At 44.4% G+C, this 26,600-nt stretch overlaps 1 protein-coding gene and 1 long non-coding RNA gene across 4 annotated transcripts in view; both read left to right on the forward strand.

The window, feature by feature from the left end:
• Window positions 1-2,205, forward strand: part of LOC120404868 — a 54,406-nt gene extending 52,201 nt beyond the window's left edge. Inside the window, exon 3 of the long non-coding RNA XR_005598224.1 lies at window positions 1,989-2,205. This is a non-coding gene — a long non-coding RNA (uncharacterized LOC120404868). The remainder of the gene's footprint in view (window positions 1-1,988) is intronic.
• Window positions 1-26,600, forward strand: part of CCDC85C (coiled-coil domain containing 85C) — a 158,083-nt gene that overhangs the window by 67,634 nt on the left and 63,849 nt on the right. The window lies entirely within an intron of this gene.

Raw genomic sequence — 26,600 nt, forward strand, 5'->3', positions numbered from 1 at the left:
CCATTCCTAAACCTGGGCAGGGGAAGTTCCAGAAGATTGGAAGAAAGCTAATGTTGTGCCAATATTTAAAAAGGATAAGTGGGATGACCCGGGTCTTTATAGACCTGTCAGCCTGACATCGAACCTGGGCAAGATAGTGGCTGATATGGGACTCAATTGATAAAGAATTACAGGAAGATAATAAATTAATGGAAAATAGATCCTGTCAAACTAACTTGATATCTCTTTTTGATGAGGTTACAAGTTTGCTTGATAAAGGTAATAGTGTTGATGTGATATACTTAGACTTTAATCAATATTTTGATTAAAATACTGGAACACTATAAAATTAACATGGTACACATTAAATGGATTAAAAGTTGGCTAACTGATAGGTCTCTAAATTCAACTGTAATCAGGGAATCATCATCAGGCAGATGTGTTTATAGTGAGGTCCCACAAGGATTGGTTCTTGGCTCTATGCTATTTAACATTTTTACCAATGACCTGGAAGGACACATAAAATCATCACTGGTAAAGTTGGCAGATTGCAAAAATTGGGGGTGTGGGAAATAATAAAAAGGACAATCACTGATACTGAGCGATCTGGATCACTTGGTAAGCTGGGTGCAGGCAAACAGTATGGGTTTTTCATGGCTAAATTTAAATGTATACATCTAGAAACAAAGAATGTAGGTCGCACTTACATAATGGGGGCTCTGGCCTGGGTAGCAGTGACTCTGAAAAGATTTGGGGGTCATGATGGATCATCAGCTAAACAAAAGCTCCCAGTGCGATGCTGTGACCAAAGAGCTAATGCAATCCTGGAATGCATATACAAGGGACTCTCGAGTAGGAGGAGAAGGGTTATTTTACCTCTGTATTTGGCACTGGTGTTGACCATAGATGGAAAACTGGGTCCAGTTTTGGTTTCCACAATTCAAAAAGGAGGCTGAGGATCAGGGCCGGCTCCAGGCACCAGCACAGCAAGCAGGTGCTTGGGGTGGCCAACACAAAGGGGCGGCCGAAGGATGAAGCGGCGGCGGTCACGGCTTTTTTTTTTCCCCTGCCATGTGGGGCGGCAAGAACGCTGGAGCCAGCCCTGTTGAGGATGTTGATAAATTGGAGACAGTTCAGAGAAGAGCCACAAGGATGATTAAAGGATTAGAAAACCTGCCTTATAGTAATAGACTCAAGGAGCTCAATCTGTTTAGCTTAACAAAGAGAAGGTTCAGGGGTGATTTGATCACAGTCTGTAAGTATCTACCTGGGGAGCAAATATTTGCTAACGGGCTCTTCTGTCTAGCAGAGAAAGGTCTGACCTGATCCAGTGGCTGGATATTGAAGCTAGACAAATGTAGACTGGAAATAAGGTGTACGTTTTTAACAGAGTAATTAACCATTGGAACAACTTACCAAAGGTCATGTGTAATTTCCATCACTGACACTTTTAAAATCAAGATTGGATGCTTTTCTAAAAAATATGCTCTACGAATTATTTTGGGGAAATTCTCTGGCCAGTGTTATACAGGAGATCAGACTAGATGTTCACAATGGTCCCTTCTGGCCTTGGAATCGATGAATAATTGGCTTTTCCTACCGTGTGATTCCTACCTTCCATGCTGTGTGCACTATTCATCCGAGACTGGACACCAACCCCAGCTACTACTCAACGGCTCTCTTGGCCCCACGTTTCCTTTTGTTTGATGTGCAAAATGAACTTTTATTTTGGTGAAGTAAAAATTGTCTGTGGGCTTGGACCCCCTTTGGATCATGCTACACAATGGTCAGACAGAAGGTGTCTTGAGCAAGGTGTGGGATTTGGGGGGTTTGGAGGGGATGTGCTCCATGAAACATTTCTCTCGGAGAAGAGGGGCTCCCTTTCTGTTTTGCATACACTTTGTCCCTGTTGAACCATGACACATGACGTGTATTCAGAACCCATGCTATTCTGGTGGCTAACACTTCAGTAAGACATTATGGCAGTGAAATCCTAAAATGTATTTCAGGCTCAGCAGTGCACGATGACACACCTTTCACAGCCAGAGCCCAGTTCTCCTGACTTCTGCATCATACAGCCACTGCTGGGGACCCACACTTCCAAGTCACAAATGTGTGAAATCACCCTATTACCTACAGCAGTAGCTGTGAGCAGGCAGCTATTTTCAGATGCAAGCATGTAGATGAAGCACTCCCCCCTCTCACCTACCTTGGTTGAAACCCAGTTCTGAGCACTCTGCAATTTCTGTCTCTTAAAGTTAATTGAAAATGTAAATAAAAATATCCCTTGACTTCCTGCTTCTCGTTTTCCTGCTTCTCGTTTTCCTCAGCCTGGAGTCAGTTTTCTATTTTAGTTTTAATCTCTGTGGAGTTTATACAAACTTCCAGCAAGTGGTTCAGGGAGTGGTCAGCCACCAGTCCAAAGTACTTAAAGTGGAGATAATAAACCTGTTAATGCAGCCAAGTTCCACCGTTGTTTATTTTCTGCTTCGATAGAATTTTGTATGTCAAAATGTGCTTTCAGGGACGTCCGATAAGAAAAAGAGAATACAGCCCTTTACAAACCATATGAAGTGTTCATTTAGTTTATAGACTCCAATAGTCTAGTCCTTTTTTTTTTAATTCCTGATGGATGGGTGTCTGACCTGTCCTTGAATTATCCCCAGTCAAAGTGATTCCACAGCCTCTCCTGGCAGCATGTTCTTCTTCAATAACTTAAGGACTGGTCCTATGAGATGCTGAGCACGCACATCTCCCATGGAGTTGTGAACTGTCAGCACCTTTGAGGAGGTGCAGAGCCAGGAGTGGACCTGTAGAGACCTTCCTAAAGGTCATAGACAAGCATGGAATGAGGAATATAGTCCAGGTGATAGCAAAGCAGAGACACACCAGGGAGATTTAGCCGCTGATTGACCTTCCTTTGCTGAGCTACTTGCCTTATTTTTATTGAGATGAGGTTGTACTATTGATTCACATTTAATCAATTATCAAATAACCCCTCCTCCTCTCCTGTTCTCCTCCATGGTATTGCCCCATTCTCACACATTGATTATTGCACTTTCCATTTGTCTTCCTATGTCTCATTTTGATCCTGCCCAGTTCTGTATCTCAATCTGATCCTCCAAAATATTTCTGATCCCCCTCAGCTTCTTACTATTAGTAAATGTTTTGTGTATGCTCCATTCCAGGCATCATCATCAATAATAATAATTAATTAATAATATATAATCCATATAAATAGGACTGTCAAGTAATTAACAATTAATCATGATTAATTGCATGATTAAAAAAATTAATAGCGATTAATCGCACTGTTAAACAATAAGACTACCGTTTATTTCAAAACTTTTGGATGTTTTCTACATTTTCAAATATATTGATTTCAATTACAACACAGAATACAAAGTGTACAGTGCTCACTTTATTTTTATTACAAATATTTGCACTGTAAAAAACAAAAGAAATAGTATATTTCAATTCACCTAATACAAGTACTGTGGTGCAATCTCTTTATCATGTAAATTGAACTTACAAATGTCGAATTATGTACAAAAAATAACTGCATTCAAAAATAAAACAATGTAAAACATTAGAACCTACAAGTCCACTCAGTCCTGCTTCAGCCAATTGCTCAGACAAACAAATTTGGTTCCAATTTGCAGGAGATAATGCTGCCCGCTTCTTGTTTACAATGTCACAGGAAAGTGAGAACAGGCGTTCGCATGGCACTGTTGTAGCCAGCATTGCAAGGTATTTATGTGCCAGATGTGCTAAAGATTCATATGTCCCTTCATGCTTCAACCACCATTCCAGAATATATGCGTCCATGCTGATGATGGGTTCTGCTTGATAATGATCTAAAGCAGAGTGGACTGACACATGTTCATTTTCATCGTCTGAGTCAGGTGCCACCAGCAGAAGGTTGATTTTCTCTTTTGGTGGTTTGGGTTCTGCAGTTTCCGTATCAAAGTGTTGCTCTCTTAAGACATCTGAAAGCATTCTCCACGCCTTGTCCCTCTCAGATTTTGGAAGGCGCTTCAGATTCTTAAACCTTCGGTCGAGTGCTATCCTTAGAAATCTCACATTGGTACCTTCTTTGCATTTTGTCAAATCTGCTGTGAAAGTGTTCTTAAAACGAACGTGTGCTGGGTCATCATCCAAGACTGCTGTAACATGAAATATATGGCAGAATGTAGGTAAAACAGAACAGGAGACATACAATTCTCCCCCAAGAAGTTCAGTCACAAATTTAATTAACATGTTATTTTTTTAATGAGCATCATCAGCATGGAAGCAGGTCCTCTGGAATGGTAGCCAAAGCATGAAGGGGCATATGAATATACAGCATATCAGGAACGTAAGTACCCTGCAAAGCTGACTAAATAAGTGCCACGTGAACACCTGTTCTCACTTTCAGGTGACATTGTAAATAAGAAGCAGGCAGCATTATCTTCCGTAAATGTAAACAAACTTGTTTGTCTTAGCAATTGGCTGAACAAGAAGTAGGACTGAGTGAACATGTAGGCTCTAAAGGTTTGCATTGTTTTGTTTTTGAGTGCAGTTATTTAACCAAAAAAATCTACATTTGTAAGTTAAACTTTCACGATAAAGAGTTGCACTACAGTACTTGTATGAGGTGAATTGAAAAATACTATTTCCTTTATCATTTTTACAGTGCAAATATTTGTAATAAAAATAACAATATAAAGTGAGCACTGTACATGTTGTATTCTGTGGTGTAATAGAAATCAATATATTTGAAAATGTAGAAAAACATCCAAAATATTTAATAAATTTCATTTGGCAGTCTTTTGTTTAACAGTGCGATAAATCATTTTTTAAAATCACAGTTAATTTTTTTGAGTTAATCGCCTGAGTTAACTGCGATTAATAATAAACAGATTTATTCTATGTTGGTTCTTATGCTGCACCCATCATTGTGGTATCTGAGCATCTGAGTTCTCTGCTGTGCCTGGTTTCAGGTCATGGCTGATTCTCTGGCTAGCTTTATAAGAGCTCCAGCCCTGCTGGAGTTTGGAGCAATTTTCAGGCTGCTCTACGCTCCAGCACTTGTTAACTACCCCCAAGGAACCATCCTGCATTTCAGCATAGCTTGACCCCTTCCCCTTCCTAATTTTTATACTCTCAGTCCAGCGTTGCAGGTGGGGGGTCAGCATAGGAACTGGCTACACTGACTGTACCCCTAAAAAGGGATGCCCCCAATATCAGGAATATGCAGACAGTTTCTGCTCCCTTTGCACTGCCTGAGCGGCATAAAGGGAGCAGATGGATGCCCATTATTGTTTTATAACAATGGAATTGTGTTGTACCCTGAGCGAACTCCTGCAGAGCCCATCTTTATACCTGCTCGGCAGCCTGGCACTGAACTATCAATGACTGGGATGATTATTCCCAGGTAGGTAATTCTGTGGCTTGATGGTTTTCATATGCGCCTGTGTTTTCATATCTGTATTGACTTCTGAAAGGCAGTTGAGAGAAACACAACTTCCTCCTGTGGTTCCGCTGCCATTGGAATGCGTTTATCAGAAGAAAGTTCAATTTACTGGGCAAATGGAGTGAGCACGTAATGTTTACCTAACGTCTCGTGTAGGGGTGGTGGTGGTGCAGCTCAGCATTCTCCTGAACTGAGTGGGAAAAGCAGTATCTGGGGAAAATCCTCAGTTAAAAATAAACCAACCCTTTTCTACTTCTGTGCCTCCCCAACCCCACCCAGAGGAGCTTAGACTCTTCATTTCTTACTCTCCAGCTTTCCCCTCTTGCCCCCCACTTCATAGTGAGTTTGGGCTAGAAGCCAAATCAAATGTTTTTTCTGTTTCCTTACCTACCTTGGAGGGTTGTGAGTTATGAGTAGAAATGGGTCTGAACTTAAACCACAGACTTCTGAGCTCTGGGACTGTTCAAAATCCAGAGCCCCATTTTGTGACCCAACTTAGCCTACTAAATAGGGCACGTTGTACCCTGTTTTGGGGTGCTGAGCTGTTGAAGCCCAAGAAGTATTGTGGTGATGAGAGGGACCTGAACATCAGACCAGGCCAGTTGCTAAATACTCCAGAAGGGGTCATGTCCTGAATTGGAATGTGGCTGAATGCTGCAACTGATTCGAGCCACTTGCATCTAGAGCAGTATTGCTCTGGTAATACCTGACCAGTGTAGGGAGGGAGAACCCCTTCAGTTGATCAGTGCAGAGTAGTGTGGAGCTGGATTGTATTTCCCTATGGGACCCCAGTGTATCACTCCTGCAGCATAGCCAGATTCCATGTCCTTGGATCAGAGATCTCCCCTGAAGCCTTTCTCCAACGGTAACACTGCTGAACATAGCACTCTCCTTGCTGGAGCAATGAACTTTGGAGGGTACATTCCTTTGAACAAAGCTCTTGGCAGGAACTTATGCCGCCATTAAACCAGGCTTCTCTCTAATCATCTTGGCCAACACTTCATTGTATTGTTAGTGGAGTTGTGAGACTTGCTTGAATCCTACACAGTAAGTAAATGCTGTGTATAATTGGACAATTACTCTCAACTCTGCCTAAATGAGCCAATGCCTTTTTTGAGGTTTTAACATCTCTGCTATGTTACACCTGGCAAGTATACGCCAAATTAATGGGGACAAACAGCTTGGAAAAGCCTGGAGGAATTGCTTTACCTGCTTTCTGCTTATGTTCCCTGCTTATGATCGGGGGGACTGAGTGATGAGCAAAGATTGAAAGCGAAAACTCTGTATTAACATATCTAAGGGCTTGTCTATAATACAAAATTAAGTCAACATAAGTTACATTGATGTACAGCCACCGCAGAAGTTAAGCGGTGGTTCACATCCACGCTATGCTCCTTCTGTTGGTGGTGCCAGATCCTCACCAGGAGCACTGCCACTGACTGAAATGGGGCATTGTAGGGACACTGAGAGCTGGAGCTCCCTCTCCTGGGGCTGACAGCTGAGTGTCAGCCAAGAGTGGGGCTCACAGCTGCCCCCCAGCTCCGGCATTGACAGCCTGAGCTGTCATTCGAGCATGGGGCTCACAGCTGGGGCCCCTCCCTCTCTGGTGCTGACAGCCCGAGTGTCAATCAAGCGCAGGGCTCCCAGCTGGGTCCCCATCCCCGTGCTGACAGCTCAGTCTGTCAGGACCGGAAGGAGGGGGCAGCTGTGATCCTCTCACCTGGCTGATAGTGCGGACTGTCAGAGCAGGGGTGGGGGGTTCTAGCTGACAGCCAACAGGTGATGTAAGTAATGCAGCGTCTACATGGACACTGTGTCACCCTGACTACAGCAACCTAAGCGCTATGCCTCTTGCAGTGATGGAGTTATTAAGTCGATGTAGTGGGTGACTTACATCGGCGGGAGCACCATTGTAGTGTAGACATTTACAGAGTTACGTCGATCTAACTCTGTAGTGTAGACCAGGCTTAAGAGAGGACAAAATGGGGACATTATTCTACAAATTGTTGAAGGGTGTTAACGCTCAGGAGAGAATGGAATTATTGATGGTGGGACAGTATGGGGGGGCGCAATTGGAGGGATGAGATCAAATTAAGAAAAGGAAACTTTAGGTTGATTATCAGCAAAAGGAACATCCTGATCGTGAGGCATATGGAGCTGGGCAATAGCCCTACTAGGGAAGTGCCCTGTGCCATTAGAACTAGAGTGGACATAACCATCACTGGATGTATGGATGGGAATGATCCTGCATGGGCCGGGAGATGAGCTGGAAGACATGTCTCTCTCTAACCTCTAGGGATGAAGCCAAGCCATCCTGCGAGACTTTGGCCTTGATCTTTGAAAATTCTGTCCGCTTTGTTTTGCTTTTTATAATTAACCCCCAAAATGATTTGTACCATCCAGCCCTCTTTCTGTTGCTTCCTTTTTGCTGCCAGCTCTTCCAGCCCAAGCCAATAACCTGCACTTCCACCATGCAAATATAACTGGCTGTGTGCGGGATAAAAAACACTCAGTGCACAGAGGCTGTGCTCTCCATTTAAAGAGCTGTAAACACTTGCTGGCCTCCAGAAAGAGGGACTTTGATCTGACCTCTGTCATTTCTAACTGAGGCATCACTCTTGAATGAGTTTCTGTTTTAGGCCGAGTAGTATGCAGCAGACAAAGGAAAGGGGGGTGGGGGAGTATAGTTTACCCTGATCAGGAACAGACTGAGTGTCCTGAGTCAATAGAGCCTATTTTTCATTAACCCAATCATTAGTTTTACTTGCTACCAATTACGTTTTTCCTGCCGGTACAGAAAAGGGCATCATTTGCATGTATGAGATTTTTTAATAGGAGGCTCAGTGAGCACCAGGGGGAGGTATTTAAGTACTGGAAATTAAATTTGAATTTCTCTCTTGAGTTGATGGAAGAGGATTTTTGAGTTTTAATTACCATGCAACTTGGATTCACGACTGTGAAAGACCACACTGGGGGGAAGCTGCTTTCCTTTGTGCTGAGCGGTAAATTATGCAGTCTTCACCCCAGCTTGCAGAGACTATTGTCCAGAAGAATCTTCTCAAACAGAGGAGGGAGAAGCGTTATAATCAGGAATATGTTTTCAGTGCCTGGAAAAGTTATCAGTTGGACTTCTAAAAAGAAAGACCAGAACTATGGCAAAGATCCTAGGTTTTCTGTATTTTTAATTTTAAAATGTTTGTGGTCCATTTTGTTTTAACAAAATGCGTCGCATGATCAAAAAATCTGTTTCTGTTTACAAAGGTTGTTAGTGAAACAATTTTATTAATCCAAGACATTCTGTACATCCTGTCCCAGTTGCTGGCTCTGAAATGGTCCATCAGTTTGTAAACAGAATCCCTTTGAAGAATGAGTTCAAATTAACAGTGGAGACTTCTGCCCAAAATTATGAACAGTGCTAATATTTTAATTAGGAACATGTGAAATTGGTAGTGTTGTTTTGCGGGGTGTCGTAAACATTTTCTTCTGGTTCAGTTTATGTGGGTGCGAACCCACCTAAAATCTCAAAGGAAAGTTCACTTGAAATTATTACTGAGGTTTGCTTCAAACCCAAATATTTTGCACAATTTTGATACTAAAACCATTCGTGGGCAAAAATCGTCATTAAAATTGGATGAACTTCAGCAAACCCTTCATTGAACATGATTCAACTTTTGTGTGGTTTCAAATCTTGTGAACATTTTGACTAGCTCTGATCAGCATAAAGGGGTTAAGTGGGACCATGGAATAAGGTCCCAGGTCAGAGTTCCTCACTGCCTGTGTTCCCTCTTAACACCTGCTGAAAGTAGTAACAGGAATAACATATGTACTCCAAGAATGAAGACGTGGGGGCGAGTTCTCTGTTACACTGGTTCAATTCTGCTGACTTCAGGGGACTTGCAATGTGTAGCTAACGTCTGGCACACAGAACACTTTTAAGTCTCCCAATACATGGTGTCAAGTATCAGAGGGGTAGCCGTGTTAGTCTGGTTCTGTAAAAGCATTAAAGAATCCTGTGGCACCTTATAGACTAACAGACGTTTTGCAGCATGAGCTTTCGTGGGTGAATACCCACTTCTTGCATCCGAAGAAGTGGGTATTCACCCACGAAAGCTCACGCTGCAAAACGTCTGTTAGTCTATAAGGTGCCACAGGATTCTTTGCTGCTCAATCTAACATGAATTTTGATCAAAGAAGATCAAGTAGCTCAGATGCTAGGGGTGCATGGATACCGGTGCTATCACTGCTGTTGAAGAGCAAGGACTAACAACCTGCTGAAGCAAAATTAACATCTGTGATTGGACTCTGCCTGGGGAAAGGTGGAAGAAAGTGACCAAGCTTGTACATTTATAAAGCTGACCTGACTCCAGTCTCAGCTCCTACAAGGTGGCTCCTGGACAGAAAGCACTAAAATACCTGCTCATCTGGAATATTAGTCAATCCAGGAAGAAATCACTGTTTATAGCAGTTAACTAGGACAGAATGGGAAGGGGTGGGGCACTGAATGGCAGCGTGCTCTCTTTGGGCTGTAGTGGCTCCAAGCTCATTCTTCTTGAGCAGAGGGAGGAAACACTCAGGGTCTGATCCTGCTCTCATTTAAGTCAGTGTTAAAAATCTTAGGGGTTTCAGTGGTGTATGATCAGACACTCACTGTTTGCAGCTTCTTTATCGTTTTGGAACATTCTACAGCTAAGCAAGGTTATTTTTGTGGGAGGTGAAAGAGACAAGCTTTTGAGCTCCACAAAGCTCTTTTTGAGGTGTACAGAATCTAGGCTGTCATTATAGATATGTATATGGCCGTATCCATATAGTTTCTAGACCACATGGTTGTGAAGATAACTTTAAAAATTGAATGGAGTGTAACCAGTGCAGTGTTCTCTTCCTAAGTCCTAAGACAGCCTGAAACAAACACATAGGTAGGTGTGAACTTCCTTACTCATAGGAATGGGGAGATAACTCTGAAACCTAATGCTGTTTGTTTTATTGGACACATCCAACTAGTGTGCTTATCCTACAATCCTACACTGTGTTCCATTTCTTTCCAGGTGCCCAAAGCCCCAACAATCCTTTATCTAACAGTCAGACCCTCCAGCTTCCTTCTAAAAAGTAGAGTGCAGTTATACGTTGTCAGTATAAAAATTAGTGATAGAATAAAATCCAAAGATAGTAGACGTTTTAAAGTAACCAGAACCTTGTATCGTCATCAGTTACACAGGGCTGCTGTATGCAGTGTATTGTTCAGTTCCATATTCAGTTCATTTAAAAAGCTCAGTTTCTGTAATTTAAATGAAGCTAGTGCAGATCCTGCTGCATACACCAGGAAAATGCAGAATCCAGAGGCATTGGCATGGAATTTTAGATCCAACTTGACACAGGGCTACAGATGGAATGCACTGGCTGTGTGCATGTACAAGGAAGACATCCTTTAGTAGCTGGCCCACACGGAAGATAAGAGGCAGGGCCGCACCACTAGGTCTGGGGCACCGCTCTGCTGGGAGCAGGGACAGAGGGAAAGCAGTGGAGCATGTAAGAGCAGGGCTGATGCAGCACAGGCTGAGCTGGGGTCTCTGGCAAGGGGAGGGAGCTCACCTGTGAATGTGACTCTTTCCCCCCCGCTGAGGTGAGGTGAGGCAGGCTCTGCGGCTCTGGAACCAGTATCCTTTGTTGTCCCCCATAACATCCGTTCCTCTCCCCCCTGCCCCATGGAGGACCCCCTCCTTCCTCCCTCCTCCCCCGGAGCATCCCGCTCTCTCCTCCGTCAGGGCTGGGTTGGGTGAGGTGCTGGCTGCCTGCCTGCTGAGGAATGACAGTGAAAGTAACTCACTTCCTCGGCCAGGATTGGAATGTCACACAGGGCTGGGCTGGGGTTAGCCAGATGTGTGAAAAATCAGGACGGTAGGGTGACCAGATGTCCCTATTTTATAGGGTCAGTCCTTTCTTATATAGGCTCCTTTACCTACCCTCCCGGGCCTGATTTTTCACACTTGCTGTCTGGTCACTCTAGGTGGGGGTAATTGGTGCCTATATAAGTCAAAGCCCCAAATATCGGGACTGGCCCTATAAAATCAGGACATCTGGATCTGGTCACCCTAGCTGGGGAGCGCCTCTCCCCCAGGCTGGCAGCTGCCAGCGATCCACCTCATCCGGGGGGAGCTGCACAGGGCAGGGTGACCTGTCCCTGAGATCAGATGCTGTGCTAACTTCACCATGGTCCGTAAGGCTGGTGGTGGTGCCCATTGGCGTGTGATTGGACCTGAGGGTTTGCTGCTGCTGTTGCCACTCTGCACCCCAAGAGGTGGATTTTGGGGTCTACTGCAGCTGTTGGACCAGCAGGCTGGGGGGTGAGCCAAGCATGAAAGCAGTACTGTGTTGCCATTTAGATTGTCATTTAACAACTTTGTTTGCCAAAAATTCTTGTTAACAATCCTGAATCCAATTTCAATATATTGATTTTTTAAAAAATCAATATCTTAGCCAAAAACAGAAAATTAAGTTGTTGACAATTATTAGTGACAGGTTTGGTTTGAGGCAGGGAGTGGGCCAGTTTTCATCAGAGAACCAAAAAACGTTGACTGACTTTCCTATAGCCTGTTACTCCTGATAAGAGCCCTCCAACAACTGTAATATGCTCATTTCCTTACTAGCATATAAAGCACACATGTGCCAAAGGTGGCAGATGAGCTGATTTTTGATGGCAGGCTGAGCGGCTCAGCCCATCACTGCTCTGGGGTTCCCCCTATTGCCAGCTGGGATACTGGCAGCACCTGCTGCTGGCCTGGGGACCCCAAGGAACCCCAGGCTGGCAGCGGGCTGAGCAGGCGGCTGAACCACTCAACCTGCTGTCAGCCTGGGGCTCCATTCACTCAGCCGGCAGCGGGCTGAGCAAGTCTGCTGCCAGTCTGGGGTGCCGGCAGCACTCAGCCGACTGCTACGCCAGTCACTGGCAGCCTGGGTGAGCAGAACCCCAGGCTGGTTGGTGGTCAGAACCCCAGACCGGCAGCGGGCTGAGCAGGGCCTGGGATCCGTCTGGGGTTTCATTTACTCAGCTGGCAGTGGCCTGAGCAGGACCGACCTCAGATAATAACAATAGTTTATTTATATAATATAGATATAGAGAGAGACCTTCTACAAACGTTAAAATGTATTAAATTACAGTGACCTTGGCACACCATTTCTGAAAGGTATAGACTGACAATATGTTGTACTAAGATTCTCCTGCTTTTTTTTTCCCTGTGAGTCAGTATAGCTTTTGCCAGCCCAGAAGTTGGGCAGCCAATGTTTTTCAACTTCCATAAAGTAAATACATAGTTAATATGAGTTAAAAGGCCAGGGACACTTCCTTGTGAAGAATCTGTACAGCAGATCATGCTAGAGCTGTGAAAATGTCAGTTTTTGATGGAACTTTAGAGGCAGTGATTTATCATGTATTTTATCATGTGAATGTGCTGCTATTGCTAATGTCTTTCCAAACAAAAATAAGGCACAATAGGACTTCTGTAAAAGCAGCAACGAATCCTGTGGCACCTTATAGACTGAAAGCAAGAAGCAAGCTAGAGATAACGAGGTTAGATCAATCAGGGAGGATGAGGCCCTGTTGTAGCAATTGAGAAACTGGTTCCAGTCTTTGTTTAACCCTGAGCTGATGGTGTCAAATTATCTCTAGCTTGCTTCTATACCTGCCCTGGAAATTTCCACTACTTGCATCCTCATGCTGCAAAACGTCTGTTAGTCTATAAGGTGCCACAGGATTCTTTGCTGCTTTTACAGAACCAGACTAACACGGCTACTCCTCTGAAATAGGACTTCTGTAACATTTCTGTGCTACCTTAATCTAGATGAGATGATTCTGTGCTGACTTCATTTTGGTCACTTTGTGCTTTACCTAGCAGTAAAACTAGGGTTATATTTTCCCACTGTTTGGAAACTCAGCTTATTAAACTGATTTTGCAGCCAAAAAAGCCAGAAAGATTGCTTTTAATTAAAAAGCAAATCTTGTTTCAATACCTCTTCATATAAATTTAAATTATATTATTTGCATCATTCTGTCAAATCATAATTTTTTCTATAGTGCTACTTCTTTAGTGCTAGTGCATCAGCATTACAGTGTGCTTAATTAAGTTAAACTGGTTTTAATGTGAATGTGGCAAGTTTTCCAATACTGTATGCTTATATTTGTGTTGCTAAGAGCAGATCAGGCACAGGGGCACCAGTTTAATAATCTGATAAGAGGCTAGTAGTACTAGCCAAGGGAGTGCTCCTTTAGCTCCAGAGGAAGAGGTCTGTGTTTTCTGAGCTGAAGGAGCAGGTCTCTAGTCCTGGATTCCCAGAGGAGTGTGTCATTTATCTAGTAATTGGATCTGTTGTCTGCAGCAGGTAGACTCAATACAAAGGGAATCCTATCCTGTCCTTGTCTGGAATGATGGAGACCATGACAAAAGATGCTGATAGTTTGGGTTGTTAAAGAATGGAAAGTCTGTGGTGAGAGGGATTTTGAGGGGGAGAATGTGGGGAAATGGTGACTGGATTTACTTGGGTAAAACGAGGAGAAAGTTTGTCCTTTTGTAGGATTTTCTCTCTGGGAATCCAGTCATGGCGATTTCTAGAAGTGGCTGCAATGTACAGCCAGATGTGCTCACCAAGAGGGCACAAAGCCTGGCACTCTCCTCTTCCTGAAGTATTCGCACCGTATCCAATGGTTTGACCCGTCTGTAGCCAGTGGAAAGCCACTAATCGGCTTCAGTTTTCTGCTGGGTCACGTGACCGTGTTACCAAGATTAAAGCAGCATGAGGAAGGAAAAGAGGCTTAAATAGCTGAGGGTGCCCAGCAGGTCATTTTAACCTTTTCCTAATCATTAAAGCTGCCGAATCCCATTAGTCTGTGAGTGACTTGCAGTGCTGCTCCTTGAATGCAAGCTGCTGACAGAACTTTCTGTTCACCTGTGTCCTTCCCTGTTGATGAAACTGAAGTCATTAGTACATCTGGACCTTCGTATCATATTGTGAAATGAAGGGTCTCGGGCTCCTTGTTGTGTAATAAGTGTTAATCATGCCAATGAAAAGTAGCATGACACATAAAGCTATCGAAAGCAGGGGATTTAATTTGGCGTATCTAAAATTAGATACCCGGAGAAGATATCTCTCAGGCTGTATGACAGTAGATGAGCACTCCTCCATCTGTATGATAGCATGGAGGTACAGGATAAGGACAATTATTTAATTTTATTATAATTCATTGCTTCTGTGTTGATCAGTGAACTATTTCTTCACTCTGTGATCAGTTTGAAGATACGGGAGATGCCTGAATGCAAGATCTGACTCAGGGGCAGAGCCCTGCAGGTGGGGATATGTTGAATTGGGAAGAAGACAGCCTAACATGTCTGATCAAAGCCTCCAATTTGCCATCTTTGCTCATTTTCACTCTTCAGTCTTTTTCTTGTCTTTATAACAACATGGAATCCCAGCTATTCATGGGCGGCGGGTATAGCCAGGGGACTAGCCTCACCCACCACCAATGGAGCTATTACAAAGTTTTAAATTCCTCTTTCATTCTCCAAGCTGTTGCATCATCTTATTTTCCTTATTCATATTAAGCAGCAATCAACAATTTAACACACAGGAAAAGTGCTGATTCTGAGCTCTGCTGGGAAAAAAAACTGTATGAACTTGGCCTGGACATTGCAAACTGTTAGATATTTCTAAGATAGCCTTGGTACTGACAGGCCAATCCAGTCTTCTGCAAATCTAGTTGACATGACAAAAAGTATAAAAAAGTAATAATAAAAAAAATACACAATCTTTTTGGGGTCTATACAACATTGCATAGCTATGGCAAACATTATGCCATAATGAGGTGTGATTTTTATTCCGTGTTGACCTGCTGCTTATTAAAGTTCACTTTTTAGTACAAGTGGTAGAACAGCTCTTCAGTTGGTGTAAATCAGTATTGTTCCATTGAAGATGATACCAGTTTACACAAACTTGGGCTCTAGGGTTGCCAGGTGTCTGGTTTTTGACCGGAACATCTGGTTGAAAAGGGAACTTGGTGGCGTCGGTCAGACTGGGGCGTTGGGAAGAGCAGCAGCTGCAGCGGGAGCCATATTGAGGAGCTGCTGATGCCTGACAGAGCAGTGGGTGGCTCCCAGACCGGGATCCAAGAGCTAGGTGCTGCTGCCCGGGTATTCAGGGGGGCTGCAGATCCTGTCCTCCCCCGCTTCTGCCCTGCCCCTTCGCTACAGGGACTGACCCCTCCCCACTCTGGCTCCTTGCCCCGGGGGCTGACCCCCACCATGTCCCGCTGTGCCCTCATTGGGCAGCCTCCATGTCAGCTCCTCCCAACCTGGCTCTGCAGGCAGCAGGTGAGTCCCGAGAGAGTGAGCGACAGGGGTGGTGGAGAGTGAGCGAGGAAGAGAGAGGAGTGAGCGGAGGTGGGGCACAGGGGCAGGGCAAGGGTGTTCCGTTTTCAGCAATTAGAAAGTTGGCAACCCTAGGCTCTGGTCCCATATGTACTGGGAATTAATAGTACTTCTGTACTTTTATTTTAATCCATCCCTTGAGTTACATATTATGTAGACTTCTCTTTTTGAAAGTTCACTTGTTAAAAATGCCCGAGGCTGGGGCTCTTGAAAAATCATCCCCCTTTCTTCTCAGGACATCACCCGAAGTCAGGATTTAAATCATAGTCCATAAGGCCGAACATGAGGCCTTTGCTTATGATGAGTGCCTTCAAAGTCTCTTTGAAGTGTTAGATCTGCGTGGGTATGAAAAATATAGTGGGAAAGAAAATAATCATGTTTCTTCCCCATCATACCCTCTGGAATCCTGGAAGAACAATGTAGAGTCTGTTTTTCTGGTGCTTAATAACTATTAGCATGGCTATGCTATTCTCCCTTGTGGACAATAGCAGTCATTGGAAGACAATTGTAAGCAGTTTCAGGCCCACCAGGGCATTTCTCCTATGGGTAGATAAGTATGTGGGAAGCAAAATACTCTCCTCTGCTTGTGTTCAGAGATATGGATACCAAGTGCATCTTGACAAAGAAAAATAATATCCTGGAACAAATCTGTCTCAATATCAAGGTAAGCAACATCAAAAACTACTGTTAAGTAACATTAGGGATCTGTCTTAATGGTTTTATCCTCAGAGATTGCTTTGTGTCCTGGGTGTAGACTTCATGTCATGCCTAGTTGGATTAATCCCTCCCTAAATTGCAGCTTCTCCTGTCTTTCCCTTAATGGTCGAGCGTAACCTGTCGTATAGATGGTGGGGGGCAAACCCAGGAGAAATTATGTGCATTATGTGGCTTTCCGGGAAACAGACCAGTGGCTGATTTCATATATTGGAAAACCTTTAAGTAACTCATACTGGATTCATCCCCTGGTAACTGCTTCATAACAAGCTTTGCTATACCTACTACCTGTCCACTTTGAGGAATATTAGTGGAACAGTCTGTCATTTGCTGATTACCTTAGGTAGTAAGAGCACTGTAAAAAAAGATGCTGCCAATCCTCTCTTTCAGAAGAGGGGAAATGCAGCATCAGGTTGATACGCTACTGATGCTTTGGGGATGATGGGACAGTGACAGTGTCATTCCTCTGGACCAAGTGCTCTGCCCTGAGCACAATCCTAGTGCTAGGAAAATAGATTGCATAATGCTTAGTGCAGTAGTGCAATCTGGAAAATAACTGGATAAATAATGGTGCACTCTGGCTATAGATCACCATCAGCATTTAGTAAGATTTTATCAATAACTCTGCTTTTTTTTCCCCCCTCCTTCAGTTCTCTTTATTTACCTTGGCCCATGGAGTAACTGAGTTATACATACTTTGCCACAAGTGATTTGCTTTGAATAGTAACAAAGGTTGCCCTAGGAAGAGAGAAGTTTAGGATTGTAATAGAAAGATCACCCTACCAAGAAAGAAAATTCAGAAGCTACTTTTTAAAGGGATGAGCCAGCATTCTCTTTGCTACATGATATTTTTTTCTCCTATCAGTCTCTTTCTAATGAAAGCCTGATAAGCTATCAGAAACTCTTGAGCTCCTGTTGACAGTCATAGTGGGGAAGATGTTTTGCTATGCTTGAAGAAGATGTCATTTCTGGAAGCTACAGCAGTGAGGGTAAAAGCACAAGGGAGGCCTTATCAGACTCGTACAGACTGACTTGAGGCTGCTAAGCTTTTAGACAGGTCTAATGAACTGGAACCGAGGCAGGTATGTGCAGTCTTGTAAAACTTCAGAACCAGTATTTAGAGACTCACTTGGAAACATTAATTAAGTAGCTCCAGTAGCACATGCACTGTCCTGCTTAGGCAATCCTTTGTGGCAGTGGGAGCTTGTTTCCATGTATAATTGGCAGCTTGTTTGATATGTGATTTTCCTGAGATTCAAGACAAAATGGTTGTCTGATCTTCTTTTTTAAATTAAATTTTAAGCATATTCAATAACTGAGCTTTACATTAATCTCAGTGTGCCTCAACATTGCCAGGCCTCACTCTAGGGGCCTACGCTCCTGTTGGGGACCAGATTCTGGGTTGGCGCTGGGGACCAGCTTGACACCCTCAAAGACTTGATGGCGGAGGTAGAAGTTGCAGGTCAGAGAGCTTTTTCACCCCTCCCCCAAAACACACAAGGTCTGACTTCCCTGTAGGGTTAATTTGGGATCTTTCTTACCTGAGTGTTGCCCCAACACTCCCATCCACACACAAAAGCTGCCTCACCTGAGAGTTTAGTGTTGCTTTCAACCCAGGCTGGCTGGCCCAGAGCTCAGGTGCCTCTTTCATTCAGGTTGGTAAGCTGCCCACTATACAGTGAGGACACAGGCCAAGACACTTGAATGTGATAGTCCTCCAATGCCCTCCCTCAGCTTCCCACCACGTGCCCAGAAGGACAGCCAGTTCACTGGGAAAGAATTAGAGAGTGGCTCAGCTTCATGCAGCACAAAGAACCATGGGATATGCCTCCAGAAGTCCCAGTGACACCAATGAGAATGCAGCAACTCAGGTAGGGCATTACACTGTGGTTGCTAACACCTGGGCTAAGCGAACCTTTGTGCTGATCACTCAAATTAACTCTGTCATGAAGACATACCTACACGCATCAGCACTGGATAAGGCAAGGGGAGCTGGGGTTTGGGGCTGCATGGGGAAAGTGAAGGTTACAGGTCCGCCTGATTTCTTCTCAAAGATTCATTTTCATAGTGAAATAAGAAATGAGGCTGGTTTGACCTGTTTTCTGGTTTCTCTGAGAAAGAATCACACTGCCTTGATAAATCAACTTTGTCACAAGACAAATTACTGGCCCATAATTCAGCCTGCTTGTCATCCTCATCGTCAGTGTCAATAAATAAAACCAGTGGAGCCGTGAAAGTCTGATATATTGTGCTGAGGAGTAGAAGTCTGATAACAAAACTACTGACAAGCAGCTCTAGTGCTGGCAAATTGTTTTATTTAGTACAGGTTGAGGGTCTTTGCATGATACCCAGTTTAATGGAAAGGTCAGTGTGCAATGGAATGGAAAGGAAGATGTCAGCATCTCTGCACAGGGAAGGAAAATAGGGCAGCAGACAGTAAACTGTGTCACAACTTGCACTCCTTTCTGTGTTCTCCTTTCCTATGGTTTGAGTTTGGGGGCAGTGCTGGTGGGAGGGAAGCTGCTTTTTGTGTGGGGGAAAATAGTCATTGCAGGACACTGAGGGAGGAAATGTTGATGCATCTTGCCATGATTAAGTCTCCTGTGCTTCACCGAGTAAAAATGACCCATAGGGAGAGAACCCAATGGAGGGTAAATCTCCCCCTTCACTTCCCCAAATCTGTGGAGTATCTACCAAGTGCAGACAGTCAGGGGCGGCTCTAGGGATTTTGCTGCCCCAAGCATGGCAGGCAGGCTGCCTTTGGCGGCGTGCCTGCGGAGGGTCCGCTGGTCCTGCGGCTTTGGCGGACCTCCCGCAGGCGTGCCTGTGGGAGGTCCGAAGCCGCGGGACCAGCAGACCTCTGCAGGCACACCAGCGGGAGGTCCACTAAAGCCGCGGGACCAGCGGACCCTCCACAGGCACGCCGCCGAAGGTAGCCTGCCTGCCGCCCTCGTGGCGATGGGCAGAGCGCCCCCCACGGCTTGCCACCCCAAGCACGCACTTGGCGTGCTGGGGCCTGGAGCCACCCCTGCAGACAGTGGAGGGGGTGCTTGGGAAAACCAGGCAGTAGATTTGTAGCTTAATCTGCCACCTTCTATACAGCACAACAGTGGGGGTCACATGTGGCCTGCTATTTGAAATATACATGGCACAGAAAGAAGACAGTGGAAAAAACCTACATCATCCCGTCTAGTCCATCTCTCTGCTTGTGCAAGATTGTTTCCTGGAATACATTGCTTAGAGTTTAGTCCCAATTAGGTCTGCTTGCTCTGAGCCAAGTGTTGGGTCTTTCCCCTCTTCCCTCAGGAAGCTGTATATCACATCAGAGAAATCAGTCCAAACTCCCATAGAACATAACAAAAATCCAAACTAATTATTACCACTACGCAGCATCACTCTGTTTGTGTGGTTAATTAAATCATGTGTAAGTCAATGTATTTGTACCATTTCAGCTCTGTTGATGTTCCACTGCTTTCTGTTCTCATAGATAGCTACATTAATATTTTCCTCTGTCTCCATGGCAGACTGATCTTATAAAGTGGATTGTATGGATTTTGATTAAATTCACTTAAGTAAAACAACATTCTAAAGATTTCTTATACAAATGGTGCTTGATATTAAACTTGTAGTTTGTGCTCCACATTCTCTCATATTTGAGAAAAGACGTACAGGGAAATAAACCATGATTGTTACAACTGTCAAAATAAATGCATTCATCCTATTTGCCCATCATCCAGCTTCCTCTGAAATCTCAAATGGGGAAATGAAATGCCTTAGTGTCTGCAAACATCTTTGCGTGTGACATTGTTCTGTGTTCCAGACACAGATTTATTTTATTGTAAAACAGTTTCTAATTTGTGTGTTAAAAGCCTTCTTCAGCAGCTAGGCAATTCCCCACTCCTCTAAGGCCATTTAGTTAAAACAAGGAAGAGTGATTTGTCTCTCCTTGATTTAGCTGTAATAAGTATTAAGTGTTTTGTCTGTGTGGAGAGAAGTTATTCAGATAGATTATATCAAAGTTGAATTACACCCTAGTCCAGATGGAATATATATATTTTTAAAGATCAGTAAATATTCATGAGGGTAGGTAATAACAGTAATGCTCCTTTATGACTTTGGAGAGTAATTCAGGTGCTGCTAGCAGAGATGATGATACCTACTACGTCAATTAGCATTTCAAAGGCTCAGTAAAGAACTTGGACTTATTTTACAGCTCTACAAACAATTTAGTTTGGGTGCTAGCACTGAGTAAATGAATCATGATTAGTTATAATCTTCACGTCCCTCCTCAGTTTTCATTAGCATTGTTTTTATTTCTGATTGTTCCCTGTGAATGGGCTGCGTCCCTGTCTCTTCCTCGACAGAGTGCACAGACCCTGAAATTAGTGTCCAAACTCACCCCTGTGCTGGCTTTGAGATTACTGGGAATTCAAAAAACAATATAACATAGACTTGCACTCCTTTCTGTCCTTTAGACTTGACCCTAAACTTTCTCTCTGAGCATGGCTGTCTCTCGGGTCTCCCGATAGAACCCGTTTCCTAGCTCGCTCGCTCTCTCTCTCTCTCTCTGCAAAGCTGCTTCCACTTCCCATATATTCCCAGTGAAGCACCTGTCACAACAGCAGACTTTACTCAGCATTTTTATGCAGGATTCCAGTGCCTGCTGACAGAAGAATCATGCCATCCTGTTAGATGCCCCCCTTATGCCCTATTGCACTTACCCTTCTGGTCACATACCCCTGTTTCTGCCCTCACCACAATGACAAACACTTCCACTCCACACCTCCTCGCTACTACATGCCCCCAATACTCCGTGACATGCTGTCAGTTATAAGTATAACCCAACCAGGGATGAACTCCCAGCAGGGCTCCCCAAAATAGTTTCTCTTTTAGCCAGTGAAAATCTCCCTGCTCCAAGGTGCATGTGCTCAGAGAGTCAGGCAAATAGTGCAGGGACCCTGTCCATTTGTGTTCCCATTTTAAATAGCTAGGAATGGAAGCAACCTCCAAACAAGCCAGTTTGTATTATACTGCACTTGTCTGGAAAGGTTTATACCTTGCTCTTAAAAAAATATATACTGAGCACAATAACTATGTAGCACAGAGTGTGACATATGTAATATAAGGGTAATAGCACTTCCCTACCTCAGTGGGGTGTCATGCGAATGCATTAGAGATTGTGAAGTGCTTTGAAACTACTGATGAAAAGAGCTGTGCAAGAGTGAGGTGTGGTTATAATAATGAAGGAGAGCAGGATGGGCGGATACCTGATCTGGGTCCTAAGGCAAACATTTCCTCACACAGCTGCTTAAGAACTCCGGGGATAGCTTCAAGGGCAAGGGCTAATTTAGCAATAGCCAGAGAGGAAGTGAGCCTCATTCTAGCTGGGAAACCCTCCCTAATGGCACACCCAAGAGCTTACCAGTCCTTATATCAGAAGTAGCTCATTATTTTTTTAATAAGGTCCAAATTTCTTGGTCAAGGTCCAGACTCCAGAGAAAAATAAAAAAACAATAATGATAATAAATAACGAAAAAGATTTCAGGGTCCATTCAAAAGCATCTGGCAGTCCAGATTTGTCCCGCAGTCCACCAATTGACTACCTCTGCCTTATAGCATCATTGACCACACAAGACACTTTCCTTCCCAGCCCCTACAACTCCCTCTCGTCCTCCTCAGCATACTATACATGTACGGAGCCTATTAATAGATCTGTGCGATTAAACTAAAAAACAAGGCACCAGATCCTCAGCTCTTGTAAATCATAGTAGGGCCATTGAAATCAGTGCCACTTCACACCGGCTGAGGATCTGACGCAAGCTGTGCTGTTTATATGGTATGAAGTTTGCGGTTCTGTAGTGCCACTAAAACAAATGAGAAGAATGTGCATTTGGACTGGGTGTTAAAGCATTCCTGAAATCTGAAGACATAGCTAATATGGAGATGCGGGGGATGGGGCAGATTTGTTTAATTTTTAACAATGATTCTGGCTAGGGGGTGGGATCCATTAACATTCCTGCTCAGTAGATGGGTCTGCAATCCCTTTTTCAAATGAAGCTTTTGGGGCCGGGGAGGTGGTGGTGGAAAATTTACTGATACCAGGAAGGTCAGAGGCAGAAAAATTCTGGGAATGTGGTTCTTGATCTAAAAGAGGTTAAAAATCAGCATAGGTTTTGCTGCTTAATGCTTGAGTGACACTGCCTGCAGGTCTGAGAGTTATGGAGTCTTTTAAAATTGAAATCAGGATGTTAACTGCTCAGCTGGTACCCACCTAGAATAAAGAATGTTCACAAGATGTTGGTGATTAATCTCTGAGAGTGCAATGTAGAGGCTGACAGTACTGATGAGTGTTTCTCATGCTGTGCCAGAGATGCAATATTTACTGCTGGCAACAAAATAGCTGATTCTTTTTCTTGTTTGTTTTTTTACATTTAATTTGACTTCAGTCATTTGGCATTCCCTTACAGAGGGCAGAATTTAAAGATCGGTTCATTTATTGTATTTGAACACAGACTCAACTTTCCAGAGTGTCATCTGATGAGAACTAGAGCCCTTGTAAATCTTAAAACTGAATTTTAAAGTTAGTAGCACCCACAGCTCCCATTGACTTCCACAGAGTTGCATGGCCCTACTGAGTATGTATCTAGAAAGCACACATTGGCATGTGATAGGCATCGTTTTAAAAGAGAAATAATACTCATAGAAAGAAAGGGAAAGTATCTGTATTCAAAACCTGTCCCTGCCATGAAACAAATCCATTTGATTGGAAGCCTAGTAATAAAACTCGTGTATGGAGGACCCTCTGAGTAGGGTGACCAGATGACAGAAGGTGGGGGGGAAGGACCCAAGCACAAAACAAATAAATAAAAGGGCTCACCAGTGTACTCCTCCAGCCCCGAGCCAAAATATCAGGACAAGTGGCATCCCAACCATATATCCATCAGGATGCGGGACAAACAACTGAATATCAGGACAGTCCCAATTTTATTGGGACGTCTGGTCACCCTAGACCCTCTCCAGGCAGGTGTATATATCCACAACTCTGTTTAAACATGGGTGTTGCTAGCTGGTTTCCAGCATAGTTTCTCTGGCCATGGAGTATTCAGTTCTTTGATCAAAAATCTGTTGTTATAAGCTGTTTGGGGCAGGGACTGTCTTTTTCCTCTGTGTTTTGTACAGCACTTAGCACAGAGGGGTCCTGGCCCATGACCGGGGCTTCTAGGCAGAATACAAATAATAAATAATTATGGGACAGTCAGTGGCTATTAGCCAGGATGACAGGGATGGTGTCCCTAGCCTCAATGGATCACTTGATTATTACCTGCTCTGTTCATTCCCTCTGAGGCACCTGGAATTAGCTGTTGTCGGAAGACAGGATACTGGGATAGATGGATCTTTGATCTGACCAAGTATGGCTGTTCTTATGCTAGTCTGTCTAGAGAGGGCTGTCTCCCCTAGAGTCCACCCTGCACAGGGAAACTAGGCAAAAACCCTGCTAAATACTATGGTTGTAGCTGAGACCTGCATCTGAGCCAGCTGTGCGTATATCGAGCCTCTATAGCAGGGGTTCTCAAACTGGGGGTCGGTACCCCTCAGGGGATCACGAGATTATTATATGGGGGATTGTGAGCTGTCAGCCTCCACCCCAAACCCTGCTTTGCACCCAGCATTTATAATGGTGTTAAATGGTGCTTGCTATGGGAAAGGGGTCACCAGTACAAAAGTTTGAGAACTACTGCTCTATAGCATTATATACTACCTCTCATCCTAGTAGCTTACATATTTATCAAGAGGATGTACAAAATATGTCCAGTCTAGTGATATCTGATCTGCAGGTAATCAAAGGTAATCCTTTAGCCGCAAAGTGAGTTTTGCATTGCATCCTGCCTTTCCAAGCCACTCATTTCCCACAACTTTGGATGTCTGAAACCTAGTGGAAACATTCAGGATTGTATGTACATACATCACATCCCTCACTGCTGAAACAGATTCACCTCTGGCACTAAATTTTGATTTAAAAGTGCACAGAAACTCTGAAGCCATGTATAGCAGAAAGTGAAAAATAACTTATCTAATCAGGGCTGCGGATTGAATTTAGGGAAGCAACATTGGAATTTGACCAGGTGCTTCCTGATATTCTCAGGGCAAAATTTGCAAGTTTGTTTAATGATCATAAGATGTCACAACAAAACAGTGCCCCTAACCCTGTGGTGGGCCACAGGTACACTACTAATTCAGACCTTGGCAGAGTACTTAAGCATATGCTGAAGTGTCCCTGACTTCAGTGGAACTTTAACACTTGCTTAAGCTGTTTGCTTTGCTGAATTGAGAGGGGAAGTGCCAACTATTGACCATGCAAATCACTTCCTACAGCAGCTCTTAGGGTATGTCTACACTGGAAACCTCAAAGTGCTGCTGCAGGAACGCTCCTGTGGCAGTGTTTGGAAGTGCGAGTGTGGTCGCCCACGAGTGCTGGGAGAGAGGTCTCCATCTCCATGAGGGGATTAGCGCCGAGCTCTCGGAGCCTGTCTACACAAGCACTTTAAAGCGCTCAGCTTGCTACGCTCAGGGGGGTGATTTTTCACCCCCCTGAGCCAGCAAGTTAAAGCGCTATAAAATGTAAGTGTAGACAAGCCCTGTTGTTCATTCCCAGCCAAGTTCAAACCTGGCCTGTTTAGTGTGTGAACTCTGACAGCTCTGCATCTCAAGGTGGTATTGTATGGCTCCTAAGGCCATTTAACCTGTTCAGAGGACCTATGTGATTTGAAATTGCCTTTTCTAATCCTCTGTTTTTGTTATGGGGAATATTTGGATTTACTTGTTTCATACAAAACAGTGTTAAACAAAAGCAAAACATGTCATCCGGGGTAGTTTGTACTGTAAGTAGATACAGTATTTGAATAAAATATGTCTTGTCTGAGTAGTTGTTACACTTCCTTTGTGTGCAGTGTGGCACATGTCTGGCATATTTCAGTTTTTCCCATGAATAGTCAAGGCACCTTAAGAGATTAGCTGTAGTTGCATGCTAGCAGGTCTGCAAAACCCACATAAAGAATGGCCTGGCAAGAATTCTGCAAGGTGCTGAGTGCCTCTGGTCAGGGCCGGCTCCAGGACCAGCCCAGCAAGCATGTGCTTGGGGCAGCCAACAGAGAGGGGCAGCACGTCCGGCTCTTCGGCAGCGGGTCCCTCCCTCTTGGAGCGAAGGACCTTCCGCCGAATTGCCGCTGAAGACTGAAGCAGCAGCGGTAGAGCTGATCACGATCGTGGCTTTTTTTTTTTTCCTGCTTGGGGCGGCAAAACCCTGGAGCCAGCCCTGCCTCTGGTAGGTGCTGGACAACTTCAGCATCATTGATGTCAGTGAGAGATGAGGCAGTTCAGCCTTGTATAGGAATGAGCCTTGGAAGATCATGTATGAAAATCTCTTACTAACTGCATCTTGCTAGACCACAGTGGGTCTGAGCCTGAGTGCTCAGTATCTCCAACGCACAACAAAAATCAGTGTGGTTGCAGGGCATTCAGTTCTTCTCCCATTCATGCCCAGTGTGAACTATTATGGTTGAATAGTGGCTTTGCACCATTTCACAGTAAATTCTAATACCTAGCTCTCATATAGTGCTTTTCCTCTGTAGCTCTCAATGCACTTTACAAAGGAGGTGTGTGACGGTCCGCACCCCTAGGGTCAGGGCCACGTGGACTATTGGCCACAGTCCGTAAAGCAGCCCTTCAATGTAGGGCAGCGTGGTCTAGCGGCCAGAGTCTACAGCACCACCCTCCGGTGCAGGGCAGCGTGGTCTAGCGGCCGGAGTCTACAGCACCACCCTCCGGTGCAGGGCAGCGTGGTCTAGCGGCCGGAGTCTACAGCACCACCCTCCGGTGCAGGGCAGCGTGGTCTAGCGGCCGGAGTCTACAGCACCACCCTCCGGTGCAGGGCAGCATGGTCTAGCAGCCAGACTGTATAGAGCTGACCTTTGCTACAGGGCAATAGGGCCTAACAGCCAGAGTCCATAAAGCAGCCCTTTAGCACAGGGTAGCATGTCCTAGTG

This window comes from Mauremys reevesii, linkage group 4 (genome assembly GCF_016161935.1).
Source record: "Mauremys reevesii isolate NIE-2019 linkage group 4, ASM1616193v1, whole genome shotgun sequence".
Classification (NCBI taxonomy): Eukaryota; Metazoa; Chordata; order Testudines; family Geoemydidae; genus Mauremys; species Mauremys reevesii.